Below are 10,028 nucleotides of genomic sequence, written 5' to 3' on the forward strand. Positions count from 1 at the left end.
CCGAGCTCTACAGGTGGGCATTGACTATCCTCTCCCTCTACCCCCAGATGTTGCCTGTAATTATTTTGAGCTCTCTGTGGATTACAAATATCTCTAACGTAGGCCTTGTCTAAATATAGAAACCATTTTCCTAATTAAATATTGTTCAAAAAACACAATTGTTGATGTTATTTCATAAAAACCTGCATGAGGGGCCCCTGGGTGGTTCAGTCAGTTGGGCATCCAACTCCTGGTTTCCTCTCAGGTCATGATCTCAGGGTTCTGGGAATCAAGCCCTGCCTTGGGCTCCACACTTAGTATGGAGTCTGCTGGAAATTATCTCCCTCTCCCTCTGTTCTTCCCCACTTTCTCTCCCTCTCTCTCTCTCAATCTGTCTAAAATAAAGAAATAAAAAATTTAAAAAATAGAAATAATTAAAACAAAATAAAGTAGGCTTTGTCTTTTAATGCCCCTTGAAAGGCTTCTTGCCCATTCCTGTCTGTATGCGAGTTTGGGACTCAGAGTCAATCTCCTTCAGACACTCAACAGTGATGATTCACTCTAGCATTTGCCTACATAATTTGCCCATACTTGACAGACCAAAGCGCCTGACTCAGGAGAGCATCAACCACATGCCACCCCATCTGGCCAGGAAAAAGCCACCTTCCTCTCATTTCTGATCTTCCATTGTAGAACATCTTACGGATGTATAATGCGTTGTGCTGGCTGCCCCAGAAGTCACCGTATCTCGGTGGGGGCACTATGACCTTCCGATGAGTCCACTGCTGCTCTAGCCTCGACTGCAGACCTGGACACAGCTGAGTCCACTTGAGGTTATGACTTACTGCTCATGGTGGCCACAGCAGCAACAGTAGCAACAGCAGCAACAGCAACCCAGTGACCATCAGCTCCTCATGAGAAGGACTCACATCCTGGAATGATGTAATGTTTCTGGACGAGTGGCGGTTGGGTCACATGAAGTCTGACATCATCCGGAGGTGGGAGCTTCTGGGAAAGCCGCCACTAGCAACTCTGCTGGGCAGATTGGGGCATAGCTCTTTCGGGAGACAGAAAAACAAACAAAGCAGAGCAAAATGCAAAGTAGGAGCCAGCTTCAAGAACTGAGTCGTCAAATCACAAGGGAAAAGAAAGGGATCTGTAGTCCTCACTCCAGAGACTCTAAATGCTTACCCCTCAGCATTCAGACGCTTGTGCAATCAGAGGACCCTGGGAAGCTGATCTGCCTCAAGCATCTGCCTCTGAGAAAGATTATATCTAGAACTTCAAAGGCTGTATAACTCTCCAGGAGAATGATGGTGCGTAACCTGCTTTGGTAGGTGGCTTCAGTGTCACTACCTTTAGAGCAGTGGCTCTTAGTCGGACTAGCTAGCCGTCTAGGGGCAGGGCTTGGGCATGTCACTCCAGCAGAGATTCTTCTGCATTCGAAGTGGGTAGAGAGACAGAATCTGGCAAGAGGCATGTGTGTGTGTGTGTGTGGGGGGGGTGTCCGCAAATAAACCTTATATGAGCTCCCTGGGTGGACTCAACATAATATTTGAAAAATACAAAGCTTTGCCTTGATTAATCATGATGATTTTTTTAAGATTTTTTTTTTTTATTATTATTCGACAGAGAGAGACACAGAGAGAGAGGGAACGCAAGCAGGGGGAGTGGGAGAGGGAGAAGCAGGTTTCCGGTGGGGCAGGGACCCTGGGATCATGACCCGAGCTGAAGGCAGACACTTAACAATTGAGCCACCCAGGCGCCTCCATGATGATATATTTAATTGCAAAATTTCAGAGAAAAATCAGGGAATACTAAAAGAAATACTCATATATAGCTTTCACCTAAATTCGCCAATTAATAACATTTTCCATATCCATGTTATTTTTCTGTCCTTTTCATACACACTCAGAGTACACAGGGAAAAATCAAGTGCTCTCTCTCTTTCATGTGTATCTAATTTTTTGAAGAATTCTGATAAATTATCCAAATTTTTCAAACCAAATGTCACTGCTTTCTAATGCTCTCCCCCATGTTGGAAATGTCTTTTTAAAATCAGGACATTTGGGGCACCTGAGTGGCTCAGTTGGTTAAATATCTGCTTTCGGCTCAGGATCCCAGGGTCCTAGGCACAAACCCCACGTCAAGCCCCACGTCGGGCTCCGTGCTCAGCAGGACGCCTCTCTCTCTTCCTCTCCCTCTCCCCTGCTCATGTGTGCTCTCTCTTGCTCAGTCACTCTGTCTTAAACAAATAAAGAAATAAATAATTTTTAAAAAAATTAAAAATAAACAAAATCAAGACATTTGTTCTTGTGTTTGCTTCTCTCACACTTAAAGATAAACAATATACTTTCACTCTCTCAGGACAGTAAGAAAATAAGCTATTACTACCATAAACACACTTTCTGCCTCTTCATTTTCACCTGGGAGGAAAGGGAAACACTGAGCACGGAAAGTGACTTATTTGGTCCTGGCGAGACTGGACAGTGGCCAGGATTCAAAGACTTTCATTTCTATCTTTTTGGACGAACTCCAGACAAGCAGAGGTTGCTCTGTGACATTGACTTTTCTGTTCTGCCTTCTGTTCAGCAAAGGTTACATAAGGAATGTCACAGACAGAGTGCCTTATTGCTCAGCTCCAAAATCTTCTGTCTCTACTCTGCCATCTGACTCCCTCAATGCATGGAGCTTTCAATATAAAAAGATAGGCTGTAAGAAGACCTTGCCGCTGGACCCCACCTTCGGCTTCCACCCAGTCTTCTCCCTTCTCCACACTGGGTCCTCAAACACAAACATGCCCCAAATATGTGTGTGTGTGTGTGTGACCACTAAAGTTAATAACGCAAGTCAACAATGGTTTATTGAGCATCTCGCTTTGGATCAGGTTTGGGTCCTGGAGACTCTGGACATGATCCCTGCCCTTGGAGAGGTTCTCCGCCTACCAGAGAACAAAGATAGTAAACAAATACTCTGATTTGTGATGCATGTTATATGGGGAGAAGCACAGATTTTTAGGGGATCCTACTACAGGGGAATTTGAACCTAGTCTAAGTCCAGGAAGCGATCCCTGGAAAAGAGATGTATAGGTTGAGATCTGGGGTGGGAGGGGGAGTAGGAGTTTAGCAAGAAGCATAAAGCTGGAGATGGGAATCCGAGTGAGGGCTTGAGAAGGAAGAACATTCCTGTCAGAGGAAGGAGCTTGTTCAGGCCCTGGGGGAAGAGTGGGTAAGGCTCAGTCAAGGAACAAGAACAATGAGGTCAGTGAAGCTGTCTGTGACCAACGCTCCCAGGGCACCTAGCTGTTTAATACTCACTCGAAGCATAGGTTGGTAGCAGGTGTCTATTCGCTGACAGTCACTTCCGATCTCCCCCCTCTTAGAGGAAGCGTCTTCAACATGCCCCCCTCACTGGCCACGCATTTCCCCTGCAAAGTTGGCGTTAGCGCCAACAATTTGCCAGGACAGAGGGAGATGATGTCTCAAAAAGTAGCGCTTTCTGCCAAATTCCAGGTAAGGAACGGAGGCTCAGAGAGGGCAACTTCCGGGAGGTCACACAACTTGTAGGAGGCAGTTGGAAACCAGACACCAGTTAGCTGGACCCCAGAGGCCACGCTCCTAAGCTGTTAGGTTACCCAGGGCTAGTTTCTCAATACCTGAGAAAGGCAGAAGCAGAATTTGGGGGAGTATGACGAGTATGTTGATAATCTCCTGGTTCAAAGAAGTACAGAATGGTGAGGCTCTGCGGCTGTTGGAAGAGGAGCCCCAGCTGCTGTTTCTGTCCACAACACACATTAGAGTTTGAGAAAGTTGCCTTTTATTTTAAACATTGTTTTTCATTATCTGCTGGAGCTTTCTGGATTCAATACATTGTTTCACTTAGTGAAGCGTTGCAATTATAATAGGAAATACTCACCTCCATGGGTATCTGTTCTGGAGAGTCTTCTCTGTTTTCCAAAGTTGGGAACCATTTTTCTACGGTTCATATTTGATGTCTCTGGACAACCAGTCAAAATAGAAATCCGAATCTCTCAAAAGTGTCAGACTGTGGAAGAAGCAAGATCTGACTCTATTTCTTTGCAAAAGAAGTACTTTATTTTTTTTAACCTTTTTTCTTTTTTTCAATGTAAGCTCTATGCCCAACATGGGGCTCAAACTCGTGACCCTGAGACCTAGAGTCCCATGCTCCACCCACTGAAACAGTCAGGTGCCCCCCACCTGCCAACAAGGAATGTACTCTTAATAGAAAGACACAGACAGGTAAAGTAAAGTGAAGGAAAAAGATATATTATGGAAACGCTAATCATAAATAAAAGTAAAAACAATGGTTCATGAGAAAACAGAAACAAGAAAACAAAATGAGCGACCCAAGAGGTGCACTATTTGATGAATAGTCATTTCAGAAAAAGAGAACAGAGAAAATGGAGACAAGGAAATGATCAAAGAAGTAATATGAGAGGGGTGCCTGGGTGGCTCAGTGGGTTAAAGCCTCTGCCTTCAGCTCAGGTCATGATCTCAGGGTCCTGGGATCAAGCCCCACATCGGGCTCTCCGCTCAACAGGGAGCCTGCTTCTCCCTCTCTCTCTGCCTGCTTCTCTGCCTACTTGTGATCTCTGTCTGTTGAATAAATAAATTAAAAGAAAAAAAGAGAAGTTAAAAAAAAAAAAAAGAAAGAAAGAATATGAGAACTTTTTCTAGGCTTGAAGGACATACATCTCCAGACTAAAGGTTCACAAGTGCTCCACACAATAAATAAGGAACCAAGCCAACTCTTAGAACAACCATGAAACAGCATATGGAAAACTTTCAGAAAAAAAAAAAGTAGAAGAGACATACAAGTTCTGGCGTAAGACTGGCCTCAGACTTCTCAATCACATCATTGAAAATTAGATGACAATGAAGCAAAACCTTCAAAAGCTATATATACATATATAGGACACTAGATAAAAAATATTTTCAGACATGTAAGTTCTCCAAAATTCACTTCTCCCTTTCAGAAAGCTACCAAAAGATGTGCATCTTAAAAAGAGACAGAGCAAACCAAGAACTAAGCACCCGAGAAACAAAGGATCTAATGCAAGAGCAAGAGGAATAAAATTCCCGGAGTGGAAGAAATGGAAGTGTCCTGTGTTTCTGGCTGAGCATCAGGCCCAGAGCATTTTATGTGCCGTCTGGAGGCAGGCAGTGGAGCCCACCAGGAGGGGTGCCTCCAAGGATGAAAATGGATCTGGGAACACCTGATGCATTTGCACAAGACACACATCTCATGAGAATGACTCCAGGCTTCCTCCGTGTGGAACGGACACATGCCATCATTCTGGCCACTGAGAGGAGAGTTGCAGTCTACGGGGTGGAAATGTTAGGAAAACTATTGTTTCCCAATGAAAAAAATCATAACCTAGAGGCTACACTCTCTCTGTTGATTCTTGATCCTTCCTTCCTCTTGGAATGAGGATGTCTTATCTGAGGACACCGAGAAGCCATCCTGAGACCATGAGAACAAAAACCATACCCTAAGCATTTGGCAGCATAAGGATCAAGGATTCTGGAACACGGAGGATAGAATGACCAGGAGCCGAGTCTCCCAAAGGGTGGTGGGGGAATGGGCTCATTTTAAGTGGAATTTATGCAGATTCGCATGAAATACCATTAAATAATACACCAAAATCCAATCATTATTACTATCATTTTTCTGGGCTAAAGTGATTGGTTTGCTTAATGCACAAATAGACCAAATGAATTATTGCTACCACCTTCATAGTAGGGGTGGAGCAAAGGTTCAATTTTCATAGGTCAAAATGAAAGCAGGTAGAATTGTTTGGATAATATGAAAAAACTATATAGTAGGCAGCTAAGAAAAATAACGTTTTGAAAATCCGTGCTTCACCAAATAGTCATAGCACAAGGGAAGTTAGGGAAAGATGGGGGTAGGTTACAAAAATAACATCCAAATGGCCCTGTGACAGTCATTGTCACGTCCTTATACTGTAAGTCCTTGTACTGTAACTGTCCTTGTACAGTCACTCCTGTTCCCGTATCTGTTTCTTTCTTTCTTTTTTTAAAGATTTTATTTATTTGACAGAGAGAGATCACAAGTAGTCAGAGAGGCAGGCAGAGAGAGGGGGAAGCAGGCTCCTGCTGAGCAGAGAGCCCGATGTGGGGCTCGATCCCAGGACCCTGAGATCATGACCTGAGCTGAAGGCAGAGGCTTAACCCACTGAGCCACCTAGGTGCCCCCCATATCTATTTCTTCAAAGATAATCCTGCTTTCCAGTATTAAATTATGAAAACAATACCCTTTCGCCTCATAAAACTGTTACTCTTTCAAAGTTCCTCCCACTCGCCTCTTCTCCTGCCTCCAGAAGCTTTTGAAAATAAATGAGCTGAGACATATTATTCATCTCTCCTGGTCTCTCTGTGACTTTCATATCTAACGCTTAACCCCAGACCCTGGGGAATCCGGTGTCCCTCCCCAATCAGATTTGATGAAACAGCAAGAGGTTTTCAGAGAAAATACTGAACAATCTGATTGCTGGCAGCCAGAACAAAGGCTCAACCTCTTGTTTTCCAGATGTGGGTGGATTCTGTCCACACAGATACCATTTAAAACTTAATTTCAAATCCTTTGAGTTCCTCCAAAGAAGATATTTAATGAACCGTGGGAGCGGGTGACAATTTTAATTATTCACAATATCCTTTTTCTTAGTAAAATGATCTCCATGCTTCCAAAAGGGGGAGGGGGACTACCAGCAATTTGCCAGACACTGTACCTCCTTTAATTCTTATAACCACCTTGAGGAGTAGTAGTAGGATCGGTGATCAAGCGAGGGCTCACAGAAGCAGGTAACTTGGCCAAGGCAGTGTCCTTAACTATTAAGTGGCAAAGCTGGCATTGAAACTCATGTGTGCTTGCCCTAATTTTTTTTTTTTTGCTATTCTTCTCTGGGAATTTTGTCCCCTTCGATGGTGTGGAATTTCCCCCAGTGAGCTGCTAGTCCTTTTGTTAACAGATTCAACCACAGGGCCTTTTCAGAAGTGATCACTGGACTGGTGATAGGATCTGCTCTCCCTTAGACTTCTGGTCAACCACCTTTTGTATGCAAAGAGCCCCGTACCATCAGGGAGAAAGAGCAGAGAGGGTCTTTAGTCTCAAGGCACTCAAATCTTAAACAGAGGAAGAGACAATCGTATTTGTCACCAAATCCTAATTAATAAGCCAGAGACAGCCTGATTTCTCTTCTCATGTTTTTGTCCCTCCTAAAGATAGTAACCACACCTCGTAAGCAAATCTTCTCTAATCCCATCTTTAGATGTACTTCTTATTTTTCAATGCACGTGTGTCCATATTTTTAAGCATTTAATGGAATGATATTTGTATATAGTTGTATGCACTGTTTTTTCTTTTTCTTTCTTTTCTTCTTTCTTTCTTTTTTTTTTACTCACTGTTGTGTCATGGGCCCAGCAGGTACTCTCTGCCACTGGGAGGGAGGTACCTGGTGCTGGGGGTGGGGGGGCAGGAGGTAGACACAGGGCACAGCAGGAGGTCCACTGTACTTGGGCACCAGCCAGACAACCGTGGCAGAGGCACAAACGGTGCTCGTTTTCAGCTGCCCTCGAGAAGTACATGGAGCTCCAGAAAGGACTTTTTTCTTAAACTCCTTCATGCAGAGATGATGTATCGAAGAAAATGATAATGGATATAAAACAAGGAATACCCAGCCTTGATTGTATCAAACCCTTTACTTCTGGTAATGATAATTCCAATGCCTTACTTTTGCATAACCTACCTGAGCTTGTTTACAAAATGCTTTTGCGTACCTTGGTTTACTCTATTTACATAAATCTGGGCCTTTGACATTTGTCTTCCCATCCTAGAAGGTAAATGCTGTTTCCCTGGATTAAATATATATATATCATATATATATATATTTAATATATACATATATAATATATATGATATATATAATATATGTATATATGTATCATATATATGTGTATGTATACACACACACACACACACACACACACATACATGGGGAAGAGTGTGGAGGGGAAGGGCCCGAGATCCAAGTGGGGCTTTGGCTGTGGGAGCTCCTGCCAGAACACAGATGTTCCCTGGACTTCCCCAACTGTATCCCATGTGACACTGGACTCTGGAGGAGGTGGGCCAGGAATGCGTAGCAAATGTGTCTTTGCCAAACTGTCCGCCATCGTGGAGACCAGACCGGAGAGTCTCAAAGCCATTCACAACAACAGCAACAATAGATAGTGTGTACTGGGCCCTTCACGATAATTACATCATCTACTCCTCACAAGAGCCCCGAGAGGGAAGGATGATGATCCTGATTTTCTCTATGGGGAATCTGAAATAAGGAAGGCAAATAACTTACCAAAGCCCCACAGTCACTAAGTGTTAGGAGCTGGATTTGAACCCTGCTCTCTCAAGCCTTAAAGTCACAAGCTTAGAGCTTCCTCCCCTAGCCCCACACCATCTCACCAGATTCTAGTTTCTTTCCCTGATCCCATCCCATTCCTCAGGGAATCACTCCTGGACTATTTCCAAAGCCCAAGTTCTTATTTCTTTAAGAAGAAAAGACAGCAGACCCATGAAGGTGCTCAGAAGAACAAAAGGGCCGTCCCTAACAGGGTCCCCATTCCTAAGAAAGCAGTTCTGGCCGTTTAATGTGAGTCTTTTCCTCTTTTCCCTTAAGTATGTGCCATCTCAACATTTAGGACAAGTGTATGACATAGGTATCATCCTTCCCCTTTCCAGGGGACAAAACTGTGTCACGGTAAAATAATTTGTCCAAGACTGCACTTCTTAAGTAGTGGGGATACAATCTCTCAGCACATCTCTTTGACTCGAAAACTACCATTCTTCCTTGCTATTCTTAAAATGTACCAGGAATCCCAACATCTGTACTTCTAAACCATGTTTCTCCCCACTGACTCATGTCCCTGGGAGCCCAAAAATCCTTTTTCAGACCACATATCCGGAGCTGGGTTAGAAAAACAAGGTCAAAGACAAGAAGCCTTGGAAATAGGGACTGAGCCCATTATCCCTTCCTGCCCTCCTTTGTGGGTGAACTTCTCCGGCCAGAAGTTGCCCTCGCTGGCAGGAGTGATGGTTGGCGGCCTTCATGAGCCTGGCTGATCGCAGCTCTGAGGGAACAGAGATAAAAACCACAGAGGCAACCAGGCACATGCCACTTTCTACTTCATTTTTATTTTTTAGCTGTCTGCAGGCTCTGCCAGGAGGGCAGGGCTCAGGAGAGAGGAGGCATTTTATGGGTGCTAATGAGACCATGATGTAGCCTCCAACCTCTCTGTTTCCTTTCTGGGGGTGTCACTTCTGCTGTCTCCCCACAGCCCAGAGGCCACACCTCAGCAAGGATCGCTGTGGGGCACAGCCTCTAACACTCTTGCTTGGAGTGAGCTCCCCTCGGGGGAGCTGCACCTGCTATCTGGGGCTCCCACGTGGGCTTCCTTGATGGGCCTGCATCGGCTTTTCCAGTGGGCGAGGGGGAGAAGAGCCTGTGTTTGGAAACAGCCACAGGACGGGAAAGCTCTCGACCCCTTCCCTGGTCTCATGCCCTCCTCCTGCCTCTCTTCACACCCAGCGGAGCGGATCCAGTCCGTCAAGGAGTCCATCACCTGCGTCCTGCAATTCTTCTGCTTGACAGGGACAGGGCCCACGTTCCCAGGGAGCCTCCCAGAGACGCCTGACCGCGCAAACCGCAGAAGATACACTGTCATCAGAATTTCATCTTGCCTTTGGCTTCTGCGCATTAACTCAGAAGAGCTCACGCAAGTTGCCGTCCGCCCTGCTGGCCTGTGACTGTGTAGGCAGCTTTCACACGTGTCAAAAATCAAGCGTCCCAGTTGAGTGCGGGATTGCTGGGTCGCGTCCTTTATAACGCTCGTGAAACCAGCAAAGGTCGTCCTCTCGGGCGCTAAGCGCGGGCAGGACACAGCCGTTCACCGGGGCTGTCTGAGAGCTGAGGGCGTCAAGGAAGACGGTTCCCGCTCAGGCGGAAACATGGAGATGAC

The sequence above is a fragment of the Lutra lutra genome, chromosome 15, assembly GCF_902655055.1.
Source record: "Lutra lutra chromosome 15, mLutLut1.2, whole genome shotgun sequence".
Classification (NCBI taxonomy): domain Eukaryota; kingdom Metazoa; phylum Chordata; class Mammalia; order Carnivora; family Mustelidae; genus Lutra; species Lutra lutra.